At 39.3% G+C, this 20,056-nt stretch overlaps 1 protein-coding gene across 1 annotated transcript in view; it reads right to left on the bottom strand.

The window, feature by feature from the left end:
• Positions 1-20,056, bottom strand: part of LOC128653321 (omega-hydroxyceramide transacylase) — a 61,831-nt gene that overhangs the window by 23,441 nt on the left and 18,334 nt on the right. The window lies entirely within an intron of this gene.

Below are 20,056 nucleotides of genomic sequence, written 5' to 3'. Positions count from 1 at the left end.
ATACATACATACATAAACACACACACACACATTTATATATATATACATATATATACACACACACACACACACACATAATTATCCATCCATACACACATACATACAAATATATACACATATATACATACATAAAAACGTATATACATACATATATAAACACATGAATATACATACATACACATATAAACACATGTATACACATATAAACACATGTATATACATACATACATATATAAACACATATATACACACATGAATATACATACACATATATAAACACATATATACACATGAATATACATACATACACATATAAACATATGTATACACATAAATATACATACATATATAAAAACATGTATATACATACATATATAAACACATATATACACATGAATATACATACATACACATATAAACACATGTATACACATAAATATACATACATATATAAAAACCATGTATATACATACATATATAAACACAGATATACACATGAATATACATACATACACATATAAACACATGTATACACATAAATATACATAGAAGAAAATGTTGTTTGTATTTCTAAATAGAGCTAGGGGTCTAATATGAGGTTTGATTAGAGCAAATGGCTGAAAGACATCATGCAGGGCCATGTGGTCTCATTGTTCAACTCTTCCTGTCTTTATGGTTTATTGATCATCATCACGTTAATACAATGACAACATATTTTATTCACATAAAAAGCAATTAGTTGTGTGATAGATGCCAAGTGAGCAAAATGTAGCATTTAACCTTTTAGCTGTAAACACACAATCACATGATTGGGCTCATGTTGGCAGCTGTGAAGTATATTTCCACAGATTTGTGTGGAACAGTTTAATAATTGTTTTTTTTATTTATTTATTCTTAGACTATGACTATTGATTTGTAACATTACAGTATTGCTCAGATGAATGAACGCCACGATTCTCATGTAATAACCAACGGCTCCTTGTGACTCCTGCTATGCTGCATTAAAGGGAAATTGAAGTGATGAATTCATTTTAAATGTATCACTTTCATTCCAGCGTGTATATAATAAAAATATTTGTATTTGTTGTAACAAAAAAAAGTATACATTTAATTACAAACAACATTCCCACAAAGGCATTCATTATCTTATATTACAGCCTCTTATGGAATAGAATGCTTATTATATCCCCTGACATCAAAGCTTTTACTTCCAACAAAAGAAAAAAAAAATCTTGAAATTATAGTTTTTTAATATGGTCTTTCATTCATTGAATATTCTTTTATGCAGCTCCTTTTTCTAAATGTCCTTATTTTCTGTGCAGAATAATGCAGCTTGTTTAGATGTGATTGAGAACCAATATAATGACAACAATAGTCACTAAAATATTACAATAAATACTTGTCATGGTTTCCAAGCCAAGAAGTAATGATCATACACTCAGAGTCAGTCACCTGCTGCAGTCATGTGTGCTGTATTCTGTTAAGAATTAGTTGGCTCAGAAATTAACATTGTCTGTTTAAAATCTGCCAATAAATCTAGGCACACTGCTTAAAATCTTTAAAACCAATAACCCTCAGTTTTTAGACATGGCACGTGCAGACAATCTCTTGCACATGATTCAATAAAGCCTTTAACCATATCTTATCCTCATTACTATGTAAAAGGGACAGTAAAGTCCAAATTAAACTTTCATTATTCAAATAGGACACGTAAACAACTTTCCAATTTACTTTTTTTCATCAAATTTGCTTTGTTCTCTTGTTATTCTTAGTTGAAAGCTAAACTAAGGTAGGCTCATTTGCTAATTTCTAAGCTCTTGAAGGCCGCCCCTTTTCTGAATGCAGCTGACAGTTTTTTTCACAGCTAGAGGATGTTAGTTCATTTGTGCAATATAGATAACATTGCACTCATTCCTGTGGAGTTATTTAAGATTCAACACTAATTGCCTGCAGTGCAAGTCTGTCAAAAGAACTGGAGGCAAAAGAATAAGGAGGAAGTCAGCAGAAGCTTAGATATAAGGTAATCACAGAGGAAAAATGTATATTAATAAAACAGTCACCTAGATTTAGAGTTCTGCGGCCAAAGGGGTGCGTTAGCTACGCATGCTTTTTTTCCCCCGCACCTTTTAAACAACGCTGGTATTTAGAGTTCTCAGAAGGGCTGCGTTAGGCTTCAAAAAGGGAGCGTACAGGCATATTTACCGCCACTGCAACTCTCAATACCAGCAGTGCTTACGGACACGGCCAGCTTCAAAAACGTGCTCGTGCACGATTCCCCCATAGTAAACAATGGGGCAGTTTGAGCTGAAAAAAAAACCTAACACCTGCAAAAAAGCAGCGTTCAGCTCCTAACGCAGCCCCATAGTTTCCTATGGGGAAACACTTCCTATATCTGCACCTAACACCCTAACATGTACCCCGAGTCTAAACACCCCTAACCTTACAATTATTAACCCCTAATCTGCCGCCCCCGCTATCGCTGACCCCTGCATATTATTTTTATCCCCTAATCTGCTGCTCCGTACACCGCCGCAACCTATGTTATCCCTATGTACGCCTAATCTGCTGCCCCTAACACCGCCGACCCCTATATTATATTTATTAACCCCTAATCTGCCGCCACCTACCTACAATTATTAACCCCTAATCTGCTGACCGGACCTCACCGCTACTATAATAAATGTATTAACCCCTAGCTAAGTCTAACTCTAACTTTGGTTAGGATTTATTTTACAGGTAATTTGGTAATTATTTTTACTAGGTAACTATTAAATAGTTATTAACTATTTAATAGCTATTGTACCTGGTTAAAATAAATACAAAGTTGCCTGTAAAATAAATATTAATCCTAAAATAGCTACAATATAATTATTATTTATATTGTAGCTATGTTAGGGTTAATTTTACAGGTAAGTATTTAGCTTTAAATTGGATTAATTTATTTAATAAGAATTATTTTATTTTGTTAGAATAAAATTATATTTAACTTAGGGGGGTGTTAGGGTTAGAGTTAGACTTAGCTTTAGGGGTTAATACATTTATTATAGTAGCGTTGAGGTCCGGTCGGCAGATTAGGGGTTAATAATTGTAGGTAGGTAGCGGCGACATTGGGGAGGGCAGATTAGGGGGTAATAAATATTATGTAGGGGTCGGCGATGTTAGGGGCAGCAGATTAGTGGTACATAGTAGGTTGCGGCGGTGTGCGGTCGGCAGGTTAGGGGTTAAAAAATGTTATTAGAGTGGCGGCGATGTGGGGGGACCTCGGTTTAGGGGTACATAGGTAGTTTATGGGTGTTAGTGTACTTTAGAGCACAGTAGTTAAGAGCTTTATGAACCGGCGTTAGCCCAGAAAGCTCTTAACTCCTGGCTTTTTTCTGCAGCTGGAGTCTTGTCGTTAGACTCTAAATACCGGCGTTAGAAAGATCCCATTGAAAAGATAGGATACGCAATTGACGTAAGGGGATCTGTGGTATGGAAAAGTCGTAGCTGGAAAGTGAGCATTAGACCCTTTCCTGACTGACTCTAAATACCAGCGGGCGGCCAAAACCAGCGTTAGGACCCCCTAACGCTGGTTTGAACGGCTAACGCAGAACTCTAAATCTATGCGAGTGTTTGTTATGAAGAACTGGGGAATGGTAAATAAAGGGATTATCTATCTTTTTAAGCAATAACATTTTTGGTGTTCACTGTCCCTTTAAAGATAAAAATACAGCAGTTCAATATACTTGTTTAAATACTAGCACCCATAACTGTCATTACAGCTCAGTGTTTTTGTTTTTATTTTGTAGAGAGCATTTGTTATGATGTCTAACACATCACATATATTAAATCTAGCATGTACCAAACCCTTGGCCTGGGGTCTCAATATGATCAGGAACTCCTTAGAAACTTGATTTTAATGTTACTGTCTTGTAATAATAGGTTTCCTTTATAGAATATTTTCCCATGCAGCGGTGGGTACATTATTCAGTAATATATTTCAGCAATACACTTGTTTAATCTTGGCATTAAGCTAACAGGTTAAAAAGACATTACATTGAAAATTGTATTCCCTATAAAAGTTTTCATTTCGCAGCTTTTCCGGTAATTTAAATCTGAAAATTGTAGTTTCCCCCTGCCTATAAAAAGGATAGAGTGCAATTTATTCAGAACCCTGATCCTACTACATACTATGCTAAAGCTACAGGTACGGTAAGGAACAGTCTGGTTATATAAGTCCAGTAAAAAAAAAATATATATATATGGCCATGTTGATACAATCTTGTTACAAAAGCTTAGCACAGAAAATGGTAAACATGGTTACTGAAACAAACTGTTGTTGTTGACTAAGAACACTGTCCAGCAAGGGGAGCAGGGTATTACAAAGGTGTTAAGGGAGCCAGAGGTTAAATTGTTTGTCAGATTTAATTAATTCAGTAAAACAAGTAGGATCATAAACAGACATTCTTTCAGCAAGAAGATGTTACAGTTTCCAACAACCAACCAGTCTTGGATAAAACAACCAGGGTTATACACAAAAGTTCAAGCAACAACCAATGTCATACACAAGAGTTCAAGCAGCAAATATGAATATATAAGTTACTGCATTAGACCAGAGCAAGTGGTGTTATACATGTGTATTCAGGTATAGGTAGAGTTGTAATCTAAAGGCAGATTAAGAGGCAGCAGAAGTTCATATACGAGTCAGGATAAATAATAATTACACCTGTCACAGATACAAGACTGCAAAGGCCACTCCCTGTCCTATTTTGATTGTTGTGTTTCCCCTCAGCTCCCTTGCTATTTGTATTAGGATTACACTTTGTCATGGAAAGAGCTGATCTCTGCTCGCGTGGCCCCTTACTGACTTGCCAGATTTATAGAACTACACGTCGGCTGGGCTTGCTAAATATCCCATGCTGAACTTTAACCTAGGTTGCTCCATAGGCCCTTTTCCCCAGAGCTCCGCTCTTTTGGGGACTTGTTTTGCCTTTGATGGACATGAGTTGGGGTGATTACTGAGGGGGCGCTCACTCGGGAACCGAAAGTTTTGGACACCCCCACCTTGGACTGTTCCTGAGCACATTAGCCAGGTTGCCGCTCCAGTCCCCAGTAACGGATCATGTCGCTTTTTAGACTGTTGCATCTGGGGACCAGGAGCTCTCTAACGACACCCTGGAAAAGCTACCGCTCCCTTGGAATCACCCCAAAACTATGACCTAGCTATTGTGGGATCTCTACATTCCTATGGCTCCTATGAAGGTGTCAGCCTGTCTGGAGGGGCGGGGATTTCTTGATTAGGCTCTTATCAGATGGCAATTGTGTGTTTGTTTCAATAAAGCCTGTTCGTGTTTCACCTCAATACTGGTTATTAGGGTGGGCTCTTGCTAAAATAACTTTCTCCGCTCTACAGCTACAGGTTTGGGGGAAGAAGCACGATCTTTTGGCAGAGATACCCAATTGGGGTATCTGGGGTCCATCACAACTGGTTGGCAGTGGCAGGATCTGCTTCCTCCATAAGGAGCAGTGTCCAATGGACACTGCAAGACGCCCTGGCCCAACTGGATGGTCCTGGTTCTGCACAGGATGAGCTGGGATGGAGGGACTTTATCCGCCGGAAACTCTGGAGGGAGGCTCTTCAACAGTAGCAGGACTATTGTGGAAAAGTCCTCCCCACTGCTGAGGAAAGATACTGGCTCCAGCTGGACTTATGAGTGCCTTTCCTGGGAGAGCAGCCCAGGGAGAAATGGCTATCTGAATTAGATGCACTAGTCCAGACTGAGCTGACACTGGACGACGGCTACCAGGCCCTCCGATGGTATGCTATGCAAGTATGACCATGGCTGTAGGATGGCATCCCCACTGAGGGCTTTGGCGGCCCAGGATTGCTATTTATAAAGCTGACAGAGGACCCAGATTTTGGGAGCGAGGCGGAGTGGAGACCGGAGGACATCAGTGAGTACTGAGAGAGACTGCTGAATCTCTTGGGGGTACCCTGGCTGCAAGCTGATCTGGATTTTTTAAGTGTCCAGGAATGGAAGCTGGAAGTGGCCTACAAAAAGCTGATAGATTCCGTTCAGCAGCAGGCAATGAAGCCTTTGGATTGGAACGTTGTCACAGCACCAGGGGAAGTGCTGGCATTAGGGCTGAGCACCGCTGCCCTCTACCCAGCACCTGTGATATCTCTGCAGTTGCACAGAGAGGAGGTAGCCAACCCCTCTCCCCAGCAGCAGAGACAGTTCCAGGAAGATGAGGTAACTGACCTCTCTCCCCAGCGGCCAAGCTATTTCCAGGGAGAGGAGATAGCTGATTTCTCTCCTCAGCGGCAGAGTAGTTTCCAGGGAGCGGAGGTAGCCGATCCCTTTCCCCAGCAGCTTGGTGTGATCCAGGGAGAGGTCAGCATCCTCAACCCCCAGCAGCAGTGGCCAACAACCAAAATAGAAAGGGAGTTTGGGGCTGGGCCATTCAGCTAACTCAGGTCCATACCAGTGGGGGAACTGTAACAGAAGCCTCTGTTACTTTGCATTTAGAGAGGACCACAGGCCAGCCTCCACCCCACCGACTATGGACCCTGGAACTTGAGAGGATTCCGTGTTTTGGGAGGCAGGTGCTCAGGGGACATGTGGAGGGCTTTTGCCCTGGATTTGGGTTTGCCCCATTTCCCCGAGTTCCTGTGGCTGTGGAGGTGACCAGGGGTGCCCATGACATAACCACAGCAGAAGGGCCGGAGCTGAGCCCTGAGAGGGAGATTGATCAATGCCCTCCACCAACCCCACTGGGTTATACTGGAGAGGCGGTGGAAACTGTAAAGCCAGAGTATGTTCCTGTGGTCTTGGAGGAGGCTGAGGTGGTCCCCTATATCAACTCAGCGGAGGAGCTGGCAGTGGAGCAGAGCGCCACTAGCCTCTGCCCACCCCTATTAGGCATCTCATAGCCAGGGAGGGACAGCCCTGGAATAGTAGCTGTGGTCCATCCAGCAGTGGAGTTGGCAACCGGGCAGATAGATACTGATCACTGCCCTTTCCCTGTCCAGGAGGATTTTCCAGTGGGGGTGATTGAGACTACAGTCTCCACCTGTGAACCCCGGAATGCTGGGCAGTCGGCCCAGGTCCCAAACCTTGTGCTATAGCAACCCCAGCTACCCTGCCTTCTCCCCAGCGGCTGGCCAGATTGCAGAGAGAAGGAGAAATTGGCCACTCTCTCCAGTAGCAGAGGCCTTTCATGGGAGAGTCAGGAGTCCACTCTGTGAGTGTTGCTTGTGGGTGGGCACATGTTCTGGGGCCTGATTTCGAAACCTTTTTTTGGGAACTGAGTGATGAGATTTGACATTATGTGGATATCCTTATGCCCAAGGGTGCAGGGGATGAATGCCAGCAGGAAGCAACAGTGATGCCACAAACCCAGGGGGGGGGCATAAAGAACTTTATGTTTTATGTGTTTTGTTTTCTAGTGGGAGATGTTGTCAGGGATGGCATGACCTTTCCCAGCAACCTAAAATTGGAGTACCATCACCGTACAGCCCCAAGCTGACCCGTTGGAATCTAGCTGGGTCTGCTGGACTATAGGGGGGGGGAGCACTGTCACGGATACCAGACTTCCAAGGTCACCCCCTGTCCTATTTTGATTGTTGCGTTTCCCCAGCTCTCCTGCTATTTGTATTAGGATTACACTTTGTCACAGAAAGAGCTGATCTCTGCCCACTTGGCCCCTTCCTGACTTGCCAGGCTTATGGAACTACTCGCCGACTTGCTAAAGATCCCCGCTGAATTTTAACCTAGGTCGCTCCAGAGGCCCTTTGCCCCAGAGCTCCACTCTTTTGGGGACTTGTTATGCTTTTGATGGACATGGGTTGGGGTGATTGCTGAGGGGGAGCTCACTTGGGAAACAGGGGTTTTGGACACGCACATCTTGGACTGTTCCCGAGTACCTTTGCCAGGCTGCTGCTCCGGTCGCTTTTTGGACTGTTGCCTCTGGGGAACACGAGCTCTCTAACGACACCCTGGAATAGCCCGCCGCTCCCTCGGGATCACCCCAAAACTACGACCTTGCTATTGTGGCATCTCTACATTCCTATGGAGGCGCCAGCCTGTCTGGAGGGTCTGGGATTTCTTGATCAGATTAGGCTCTTATCAGATGGCAGTTGTGTATATAAGCTGTGTGTTTGTCTTAATAAAGCCTGTTTGCGTTTTACCTTAATACTGATCTTGTCTGGTTATTAGGGTGGGCTCTTGCTAAACTAAAATCACTTTCTCCGCTCTACAGCTACAGGTTCCGGGAAGAAAGCAGAATCTTTTGGTGGAGATACCTAGTCGGGGTATCCGGTGTCTGTCACAACACACAAAGCACAGACAAATTAACTCCATACATGGCCTAGCAAATTTAAAAAGACCATGCCAAGCAGTTGTGAAATCTCAATAAGCAAAATCCACCATGAACTGCAAATTCAGAGAAAATGCCAGTAATCTGGGGAGTATGTCGATAATGGTTTCAAGGGCCATTATAGTTAAAAAAAAAAAAAAAAAAGTTCATGCTTTCATTAGTTAAAAACTAACAACCCTGTAATGTGACTAGCACTGAGGATTTGGTCAGCAACTGTTTTCACTCAGGACCAGCAGTTCTCTGAGCCTCCTGAGCTGTACTCTAATTATGGGTCATTTACAAGCCTTTAAAATTAAATGTATCATGCATCAAATAATTTAAAATCTCCATAGACTTTAATGGTGTTTTTATGTTGAAAAGCATAAGATAAGCTTCTCTAAAATATTGTGATTGACCCCTATGCAGTAGCTTAACACACAGCATTACAAGGTCGCTGGTTTTAAAATGACATGCTCTAACAAATTATAGCATGTCTTTTTTTTCTGGATTGGCCCTTACAATACAGTTAAAGTGAAAGCAAATTTTACAAACGCTAGGATTTACTATTGAAACAAATAAAGGGCACTTTCATTCATGAAGTATAAGATACTTAGGGCTCCATGTACTATGAGGCGGGCGGACAGCTTCTTAACTCGCAAAGCTGTCCGCCCGCCTCCGCTACACACGGGCAGCGGATCTATTGATCCGCTTGCCCGTATGTACCATTACACACTCAGCGGAGTGTGTAATGCCCGCCCCTTCAGTCGCGCGACCAATCACGCGACTGAAGGGGCTGTCAATCACCGAGAGCGAGCAAGCTCTCTGTGATTTTGCTTCGCCACCTAAGAGGTGGCGTAGGGTGTAGGAAGCAGCGGTCTAATGACCGCTGCTTCTTACATTGCGGGAAGCAGGCTCGCATATGCGAACCTGCCCCGCAAAGGCTCCGGAGCAGCTTTCGCTGCTTCGTACATGGAGCCCTTAATGTAGAAAGCTCCTTTATTTGATTCAATCGATCGCCGCCAATAGCCATGCTATGCACGGCTATTGACTAAGAGGTGAAAACGGCACCTCTTAGCCAAAAATTTTTTAGCTGTGGGCTGCCGAAGCAGCTAAAACCGGCGATCGATTGAATCAAATAAAGGAGCTTTCTACATGAAGTATCTTATATGAATGAAAGTGCCATTTATTTGTTTCAATAGTAAATCCTAGCGTTGTAAAACGCTAGGATTTACTTTCACTTTAACCTGAGCAAAGTTGAAAGAAAACTTACTCCTTTCCTGTAACTGAAAAGAACCTTGATTTATATGTCATCAAAGGGTGTGTTCCTGAACTCTAATAACTATTATTAAAAGGGACAGTAAAGTCATAATTAGACATTCATAATTCAGACAGAGCATACAATTTTAAACAACTTTCCAATTTTCTTCTATTATTTAATTTCCTGAAAGGTTTATCTGGGTAAGCTCAGGAGCAGCTAATTGGTGGCTGTTTATTTATATATATATATATATATATATATATATATATATATATATATATATATATATATATATATATATATATATATACACAAACACACACCAATTGTCATTGGCTTACCCATGTGTTCAGTTAGAAACCAGTAGTGCATTGCTGCTCCTTCAACAAATGATACCAAGAGAATGAAGCAAATTTGATAATAGAAAAGTTGTTTAAAATGGTATGTTCTACCTAAATCATGAGTTTCATGTCCCTTTGAGTAACAAGGCGTGACAATTAAAAAAAAAAAAAAAAAAGGTTTCATGTCTCTAAGTAAAAATATTAAAAAAAAAAAAAAAAAAATATGATTATGTACAGCTGATACCTATTGGCTCATTAATATATCAGCCATGGAACAAAAAAAACATAATTTATGTAAGAACTTACCTGATAAATTCATTTCTTTCATATTGGCAAGAGTCCATGAGCTAGTGAGATATGGGATATACAATCCTACCAGGAGGGCCAAAGTTTCCCAAACCTCAAAATGCCTATAAATACACCCCTCACCACACCCACAATTCAGTTTAACGAATAGCCAAGCAGTGGGGTGATAAGAAAGGAGTAGAAAGCATCAACAAAGGAAATTTGGAAATAATTGTGCTTTATACAAAAAATCATAACCACCATAAAAAGGGTGGGCCTCATGGACTTTTGCCAATATGAAATTAATTTATCAGGTAAGTTCTTACATAAATTATGTGTATAAGAGTATAGGGACTGGAAGGGGAAGAAGCACGGTGATCCAGTGCTGCATCTCAGTTGGGATAGAGCCGCTCTCCCTGCAACCACGCAGGCAATTTCCTAAGCAGCCGGACTTCAGCACATTTAGTGCAGCCTGCCACTAGCCCCCGGGCATTCGGGCGTTTCACTATACCTCCGGTCCACGTTCCTGGTGACTAAGAGGCCCCTCACCCGGGTCTGTCTGGGCATCATTGACCAACCTTTGACCCCACCGGGTGTGATCAAAGAGCGGCGGTACATACCGATTGACGCCGGACTGAGCCAAGAGACAGAGGGAACCTTCTATATGCCGACTGGTGTTTCTGCCTTTTGTTTAGCCGGGTGTGATCAAAGAGCAGCGGTACATACCGCTTGACGCCGGACTGAGCCAAGAGACAGAGGGAACCTTCTATACGATGACTGGTGTTTCTGCCTATTGTTTAGCCGGTAAGAAAGTTGCGTCTTGCAATTAACCTGACTACACCCGCAACCAAACTGCACTTTCCAGAGAGCGGAAGTATATACAGTACATACAAAAAAGGGGGGTGGGGCGTGAGGGCGCTAGTGAAAGCTTAAGAAATCTAAATGGTGGATATTTTACACAGTATGTGTCTATGTATTCAGTGTCTACTCAATTAATTTCTTTATTTATATAAAACTAAATTTTTCAGTGTTTATTTGTATAAATATTGTGTAATAGTTTGTGTTTTTTAACGTTTTAAGATATCTTATGACCATATATCATAATTTGTAATAAAGTGCACTGTGTGACAAATTTTCTGCAACCAAAAAATTCTTTGATTTTAATATACACTGCTATATAGAATCAATATTTCTCTTGAAAATTTCATAAGTTGTATTTCCAAATGTATTAACTTACAAATTCTAAGTATACCAATGTCCAAATATATATCTTCATTCAAATACTATATAGGTATTTCTCTTTTGTACAAATATATGCCAAAAAAACCAAAGAGGAGAATGGATGTTAGTTAGAGTTATTTATTATAACAATATAAAAATCGAATTAAATAAAAGGGACGTCTCCCCAAAATTAAAAAAAATTAAAATAAAAACAGTATCTGTTAACAGTAGAATCTGAATTCCTAATAATTTCTGCAACTTTGTATAACAAGGGAGTCTTTGCAATCAGGTTTCTAAGGATTTCCCATTGCCATATTTTCTTAACAGAAATTTTTCTTATTATGGCAATTTAAAGTTGTATAAAGTCAGTAGAGTTTTACAGTATGCAGTCCCAGACTTAGCGGTTCAAAGTGAGGCTAGATGAATATTGTGATACTTAGTGTATGAGTTACCTTCTCCCTTACAGCCGGTTCAATCACTGCTGTTTTCCTCGATGCGACTGTAAACTCAGACCCGCCGCATGTAGTCGGCGTCTGACGTCACTGCCTGGTCTTTGATCTTCTGAATCCGTTATTAAGTAACAGTTTGGCTCTTTAACTTTTCAGAGCCTCTGTGTTCCAAAAAATCCTGCACTTAGTGTTATACACGCAGGAAAGGGATGCTTGAAAGATGTTATGTAGTAGTGGTTGGTAGTAAAAATAACCCGGGTTATACTGTCATAACAGTTTTTCAATTGCTTAATTTAAAAGCTATTAGAAAAGTCACTTGGTACCACTGAGGGTCATAGGAATCACTGGAAGCCACCAAGGGTCACAAGGGTCGACGCGTTTCGCTCTTATTCAGAGCTTTATCTTGATAAAGCTCTGAATAAGAGCGAAACGCGTCGACCCTTGTGACCCTTGGTGGCTTCCAGTGATTCCTATGACCCTCAGTGGTACCAAGTGACTTTTCTAATAGCTTTTAAATTAAGCAATTGAAAAACTGTTATGACAGTATAACCCGGGTTATTTTTACTACCAACCACTACTACATAACATCTTTCAAGCATCCCTTTCCTGCGTGTATAACACTAAGTGCAGGATTTTTTGGAACACAGAGGCTCTGAAAAGTTAAAGAGCCAAACTGTTACTTAATAACGGATTCAGAAGATCAAAGACCAGGCAGTGACGTCAGACGCCGACTACATGCGGCGGGTCTGAGTTTACAGTTGCATCGAGGAAAACAGCAGTGATTGAACCGGCTGTAAGGGAGAAGGTAACTCATACACTAAGTATCACAATATTCATCTAGCCTCACTTTGAACCGCTAAGTCTGGGACTGCATACTGTAAAACTCTACTGACTTTATACAACTTTAAATTGCCATAATAAGAAAAATTTCTGTTAAGAAAATATGGCAATGGGAAATCCTTAGAAACCTGATTGCAAAGACTCCCTTGTTATACAAAGTTGCAGAAATTATTAGGAATTCAGATTCTACTGTTAACAGATACTGTTTTTATTTTTATTTTTTTTAATTTTGGGGAGACGTCCCTTTTATTTAATTCGATTTTTATATTGTTATAATAAATAACTCTAACTAACATCCATTCTCCTCTTTGTTTTTTTTGGCATATATTTGTACAAAAGAGAAATACCTATATAGTATTTGAATGAAGATATATATTTGGACATTGGTATACTTAGAATTTGTAAGTTAATACATTTGGAAATACAACGTATGAAATTTTCAAGAGAAATATTGATTCTATATAGCAGTGTATATTAAAATCAAAGAATTTTTTGGTTGCAGAAAATTTGTCACACAGTGCACTTTATTACAAATTATGATATATGGTCATAAGATATCTTAAAACGTTAAAAAACACAAACTATTACACAATATTTATACAAATAAACACTGAAAAATTTAGTTTTATATAAATAAAGAAATTAATTGAGTAGACACTGAATACATAGACACATACTGTGTAAAATATCCACCATTTAGATTTCTTAAGCTTTCACTAGCGCCCTCACGCCCCACCCCCCTTTTTCGTATAACACAAAATTAGTCTGAAGGACTTATTTACTGTGAGGTGTTTGGAATCACTGTTTCCAGCGCTCTACTTATTCCACTTACACCTTATACAGTACATACAGCCTGGTCCTGTATGAGAGGTTTGGCGCATATCATCTCTACTATCAGTGAATGGAGCCTGGGTACCCGTGGATAACAGCCACATATTCAATCCTGGATACGTCTCCATAAGCAAGGTCCACCCCTGGAAGGCCTTACAAAGGCGGTGTGTGATACCGGGACCCGATTAAGACGCCGCTCATAGGGCTTGTCCACAGATACCCTGGGAATTCCGGAGAACAGCCCTAGTGAACGAAAATGTTCCTGGTCGGGCCAGGCGCCCCTACTAAATTCGGCTATACCGCTAGTGTCTGCTGTCCGGGTTGGAGGCCTAATCCTGATTGTAACCGGAGTTGCTTTCGCTCAGCTGTGTTACAGTTAAGGCTGCCAGCTTAGAAGGCAATTGGATCCAGTCCACCTATAGGTCCTATGCAGTGACACCGGCAATTTTTGTTTCATCTTATGAAGATCCCCTTTATTATAAAGGTACTCAAAATGATACCGCCATCGATCCGGTAAGGTTGCTAAAAATTAAAGTTATAAGTCGCTGCTTGTTTGATCACGTTATCGACACCTGACTAAGGAAATACAATTGTAATATACAACGCTAACTTTACAAGCTGTCCAAGTTTGTTACCCTGATAACGCTGTGCACCCCGCTTACTCTCTTTATGCTTTTCTCTATGCCCTCTAAGGTGATATACCAGAAGCTTTACTAACATGCTGGCAAGACTGTGACTTTGGATAACTTGTTACTGCAGATGCTTATTTTGCTACTAAAATCCTAACCCTTCTTATCAAGAAATTTAAATATAATTATTCGGACACTTGCTTGCTGGACGCTAAGACCCATCTCACCGGCCTGACTTAAGACATTTTGTTGTTTTCCTTTTTTTTTTCTCTTTGCTATATTACTGTATTTTGTTTGCTGCTAATTGCAGATTTTATTTTGCTTTCTATTATATTATTTTACTTCTGTTAATTAATCTGATTACGCAACGGGATGCAGGTCCAAACACAAGCATAAGGTTATAGCCTAGCAAGGGTTAAATTTTTGCTAAGAATGCTTAAATTGTTGCTGTAAGGTGCAAACGCACTTGCTGGTCTGCCTTTACCCTTTCTAAAGCCGTCAAGGTCCAATCTTTGATTATCTTGCTTCCTTGGGATTGTCTCTGCTTTTCAATTTTTTTTTTATTTTTTTTTTGTCAACCTGGATTTAAAAGAATCTTACTTACTATAGAAAATATATTATCCACTAATTACAGACCTGGTCACCGGAGCTGACAGGCCCCTACACACTCCCCACTAAACAAAAGCTGATTTAACTACCCCCTCACGTTTCTATCACTACCATTTAATACTCACTATATTCACGATACTCACAACATTCATATTATATTATCACCTTTTTCTGGAGCACATCACTTTTTTTTTTTTGTACACTTGCACTATCACTATATGGATAAATTTATTACTAACCACAAGTTAAATACTCTAGCTATGCCACTCAAAACAAGAGACAAGAAGTCCAGAACCAGTGTAGACAATTCAGCAAATTTAACACCATTAACTAACCTGGTAGATATAGCCAGGGAGCCCCAAGATATAGTGAAACAAATATCAGACCTTATGATCCCTCAATTTGACTATCTCAAAGCTGAAATAGTAAATCTTACTAATGAGGTAAAGCTTTTCACAAACAGGTTAGACGAATTAGAACAGCGCATGTCAGACCTAGAAGATACAAATGCACAACAAGCAATCACTATACGAGAGCAATCAATACAACTGGTTAATGTCCAATATAAACTGAATGAGCTCGAAGATCGGAATAGACGCAACAATATTAGAATAAATCGGTCTACCCAAGACCGCGGATTTTACCGATCTCATTCAGTTTGTATCAAGGTCATTACCGCTGGCACTAGGTATGGACCCCAATACCCTCCCGTTGGCAGTTGAAAGGGCACACCGTACAGGGGCACCAAGAAATTTATCCGATGGAACAAATAGGAACAGACCAATAATAGCAAGATTCCTCAAATTCCAGGATAAGCTCAGAGTCATGCAGCTCTATAAAAACAGAATCCCTTTTCAATACAAGATAAGTCAATACTTATATTTCAAGACTTTTCGTCTGATACAATGATACAGCGTAAAGAGATGACGCCCCTTTGTTCTAAACTCATCGCCAGTGGCATTAAGGCTACTGTTGTATACCCAGCCAAAATAAGAATATTTTCTGAAAGTGAACCCATGACTATGAGCGACCCCAGGGAGGTCAGAGAATTTGCACATAAAAAAAGGTATTATTCTGTAAAGACAGAGTTAAAGTGTATATTGATTTATGTTATCTATAATATAATTATGACGCTGATAGTTGGTAATGTTAACCCAGTAGAGGGTTTTCTTTTCTTTTTCTTTTTTTTTCTCCTTCTTTTCTTTTTCATTCTCCCGCGTGCGTCTTCCCCCCACTACACACTGCTAGCTATACTCCCATGATGTATGTCTAAATGAGACCTCAACTTAATCTAGCATCATGGAACGTTGGTGGCATTACCTCACCGCAAAAACTGAAAAAAATCTTATCGCAACTTAAACATTATAAGCCAGATATAGTCTTCCTACAGGAGACCCACCTGAGGGAAGTGGAACTTTTGAAACTTAAGATGGGATGGGTAGGGGAGGATAGAGGTACCCCATGTCAGAATAGGAAGAAGGGAGTAGCATTTCTTTTTAATAAAAATTTACAATATAATATAATAGATTTATTACTGGACCCAGAGGATAGATATATGATCCTGCAAATCTCAATCAATGGCATGGTCTTCAATCTATGTAATCTTTATGCTCCTAATAAAATAGACTGAGCATTCCGGGATAAATTCCAGACTCTTCTCTTTAACCTACACGCGAAGAATCTTGTTATCGCCGGTGATTTTAATTTAACTATATTCCTGACCTTAGATAGACTTAAACCAGCTTTAAATAGAAATAGCAAACAAGAATCAAAATTATTTTAAAACTTTATAAATTTCCTACATATGAAAGATATATGGAGGATACAGAATCCAGACATAAGACACTTTACATGCGAGTCACATTCATATCAAACAATGTCAAGGATAGATTATTTTCTGGTGGCTGAAAATATGCTGGGGTTAGATATGCTAGCAGATATAAAAGAGGTGGTTATTTCAGACCATGCGATTCTCACACTAAAGATCACTTTAAGGAATACATTAGATGGCACTAACAACAGGCTGTTCTTCCCAAGATATTTGTCGGAGAATGTTAATTTTAAAGCATGGCTGAGAACAAAATGGAATGAATTTTTTTAAATAAATTTTTCTCCATCTATCCAGACAGAAATCTTGTGGGAATCTTTCAAAGCCGTAATTAGGGGGGAAATTAAGGCCTACTTAGTAATAAAAAAAAAAGATAATGACAAAGAAGGATATACATTTAGCGAATCAACTGCGAAACGCCTATAATTCATATGTTAGTGATCCTTCACAAAAATTCTGGCAGATCTATCAACAATGTAAAAAGGAAAGAGAAACCTTCTTATCGCAAAGGGTTGCACAAGACACCCTCAGAACTAGGTCATTTTATTATAGACATGGGGGGAAAGCTGGGAAGTTCCTGGCAGGCCTTACTAAAGCTAAAAATAAGAAAGTCATGATTGAGCCCCTTAATACCCCTTCAGGCAGAATTACTAAACCTAATGAAATTACTAATTGTGTTTCAGAATATTTTCAAGAGCTGTATGCGAAAGATAAAATAGATCTGGCTTCTAAACATAAATTTTGGCAAAATATTCAAATCCCAAAATTAAACATAGACCAACAAGAGGCACTAAACGCCCCTATTACCCACAGCGAGGTAATTAAGGCAATAAAAAAAAGCAGCAATAAATAAAGCTGCAGGCCCCGACCAGATTCCTATAGAACTTTATAAAATCCTATTAGAGGATTTAGTACAGACATTAGTACTACTTTTTAATAGTTATTTTTCTGATGCAAAACCCTCCTCTAGATATTTTCCAGCCTCTCAAATAGTTTTAATATTAAAAAAAAATAAAGACCCGGAACTGATCAGCTCATTTAGGCCGATATCTCTTTTAAATAGTGATTATAAAATTCTAACAAGTATCCTTGCTGAAAGGCTTAAGCTAATAATAGGTCCCCTCATTCATAAAGACCAGGCTGGCTTTATGCCAGGTCGGAATGCAACACGTAATTTGAGGAGACTCCAACTGATTTTAAATAAATTTTTCTTAGAGAAGAACGGTCCATTAAAATCATCTGACGCTGCAATAATATCAATTGATGCCGAGAAGGCCTTCGACTCCATTTCCTGGGATCATCTGTTTTCCACTCTTCCCAGGTATGGAGTCGAGGGTACCTTCTTAAGCTTCATCAAATTAATCTATAAATCCTCTAACACCTCTATCTTCATTAATAATTCCCACACTATCAACTTCCCACTTCTTAAAGGCTCGAGACAGGGTTGTCCTCTCTCCCCCTATCTTTTTAATTTAGCGCTTGAACCTTTAGTAATATACATAAGAAAATAAATAGAGGGGATTAAAATGGGGAAGAGGAGAATCACTACATTACTGTACGCCGATGACCTTTTAGTCTTGACAGCCAATACAGCTAGTAGTAACATACCAATATTAACACAGATTCTTCAAGAATTTAGCAGTTTCTCAGGGTATAAAGTTAACATGTTAAAATCAGAGATCTTTTGGCTTAAAAAACATAAAGACTCGGCGTAGTCATATTATTTTAAGGAAGCAATTCCACTTTCGTATACCTGAGGATAACAATGTCTCTGGATAGTAAGGAATGGTACGACCTAAATTATAAGCCAATTCTCATTAAAATTAAACGTGACTTAGGAAATTGGGCTAAATTTCATCTTACGTTATCTGGCAAAATTAATTTGTTTAAAATGGTGACTTTCCCCAAAATTTTACACTTGATGCAAAATCTTCCAATTATAATAAATCAAGCAGACATAAAAATAATCAAGCAGCTAATTACACAATTCATATGGGGGGGGGGGGAAGAAAAGCTATTGCATATAATAAATTAGTTTTATCCAGACGTGACGGGGGACTAGCATTGCCAGATATAGAATTCTATAATTTAGCGTGTATTTCTAAAATAACACTGGACTGGCTAACATGACCAGATTACTATACAGATTTAGTAACAGAAGAATCATTTGTTCAGCCATACTCTCTGAAGGCCCTGCTTCACTGTAACCCTGATAAATGCCCAGCGAAAATTAAGAAGATGCCTGTTATCTATAATGTAATTCAGGCCTGGTATAAATTATCAAAAAAATTAAATAGTTCTCACCGCTACTCTAAATTTCTGACTTTAGCAGGCAATCCAAATTTTACACCAGCCTTAAATTCAAAAATTTTAAACGAATGGGCTAAAAAGGGTTTAAGATATATAGACCAGTTAAGAGACCCGGTTACTGGAGATTGCCGATCAATGCAAGATGTAATTCAAGAATATGAAATTTCTAACAAAGATTTTTTTCCCTTTTTTCAGATACGGCATTTCCTACAGGTCCTTCTACAGGACATACGGGAGGTCACAATTTTTGAAATATTAGAGCCTGCATTTATACTCTTTAAGGCAGGGAGATATAATATAACCACACTATACAAATTAGTCATGAATCAGAAAGGCTTGGATAATGTTAAAAAATTAGCAGATTGGTGGAAAGTCTCGGTTGACACTATATATAAAAGCTATAGGCGAGCAGATGTATCAACACTCGCTACTGCCTGGAGAGAATCACACACGAAAATTATCAATCACACCTATATCACACCGTGTATGAAAGCATCATGGGATAACCTAGGCTCTTCCTGTCCTAAATGTAGACAATTTAAAGCAGACATAAAACACTATTTTTGGGGATGCCCAAAGGTTAGGAAATTCTGGAATAAGATTAATCTTTGGACGAATAAAGTTAATAATACCCAGTTTCAATTAAAAGAAGACCATATCTTTTTCTTTATAGACATACATAAAGAAGGATTAAATAAAAACACACTACATTTAAATACGGTAATAATGACAGCTAGGCTATTGATTCTTAAATATTGGAAATCGTTTAAAGCCCCTAACCTGTCAGAATTTATTCAAAAACTTAAAAACCAACTTATAATGAAACAAATGGATACTTCGATAAACTCTGAGGCACAAATCAAACATTTCTTAATTAAATGGAAGAATGTAATTAACAGCCTTCCTAAGGAAATTCAATTGTTACTAATCTCGCCTTTTCGAGGTACAGAAACTTTAGAATTGGCCCTAATGAATAATGAATTTCCGGAACTTCAGCTGGATTAACACTATTTAAAACGGAAGTTTGCTTATAGTTTGAGTGGTGGGTGGAAGCAACTTGAGGGAAATTTATTCCTTTTTTTTTTTTTTTTCTTCTCTCTTTCCTTTTTCTTTCCCCC

The sequence above is a fragment of the Bombina bombina genome, chromosome 3 (assembly GCF_027579735.1).
Source record: "Bombina bombina isolate aBomBom1 chromosome 3, aBomBom1.pri, whole genome shotgun sequence".
Classification (NCBI taxonomy): domain Eukaryota; kingdom Metazoa; phylum Chordata; class Amphibia; order Anura; family Bombinatoridae; genus Bombina; species Bombina bombina.
The sequence above is the reverse complement of the archived record's forward strand: the minus strand, read 5'-3'. Positions and strand labels throughout refer to the sequence as shown.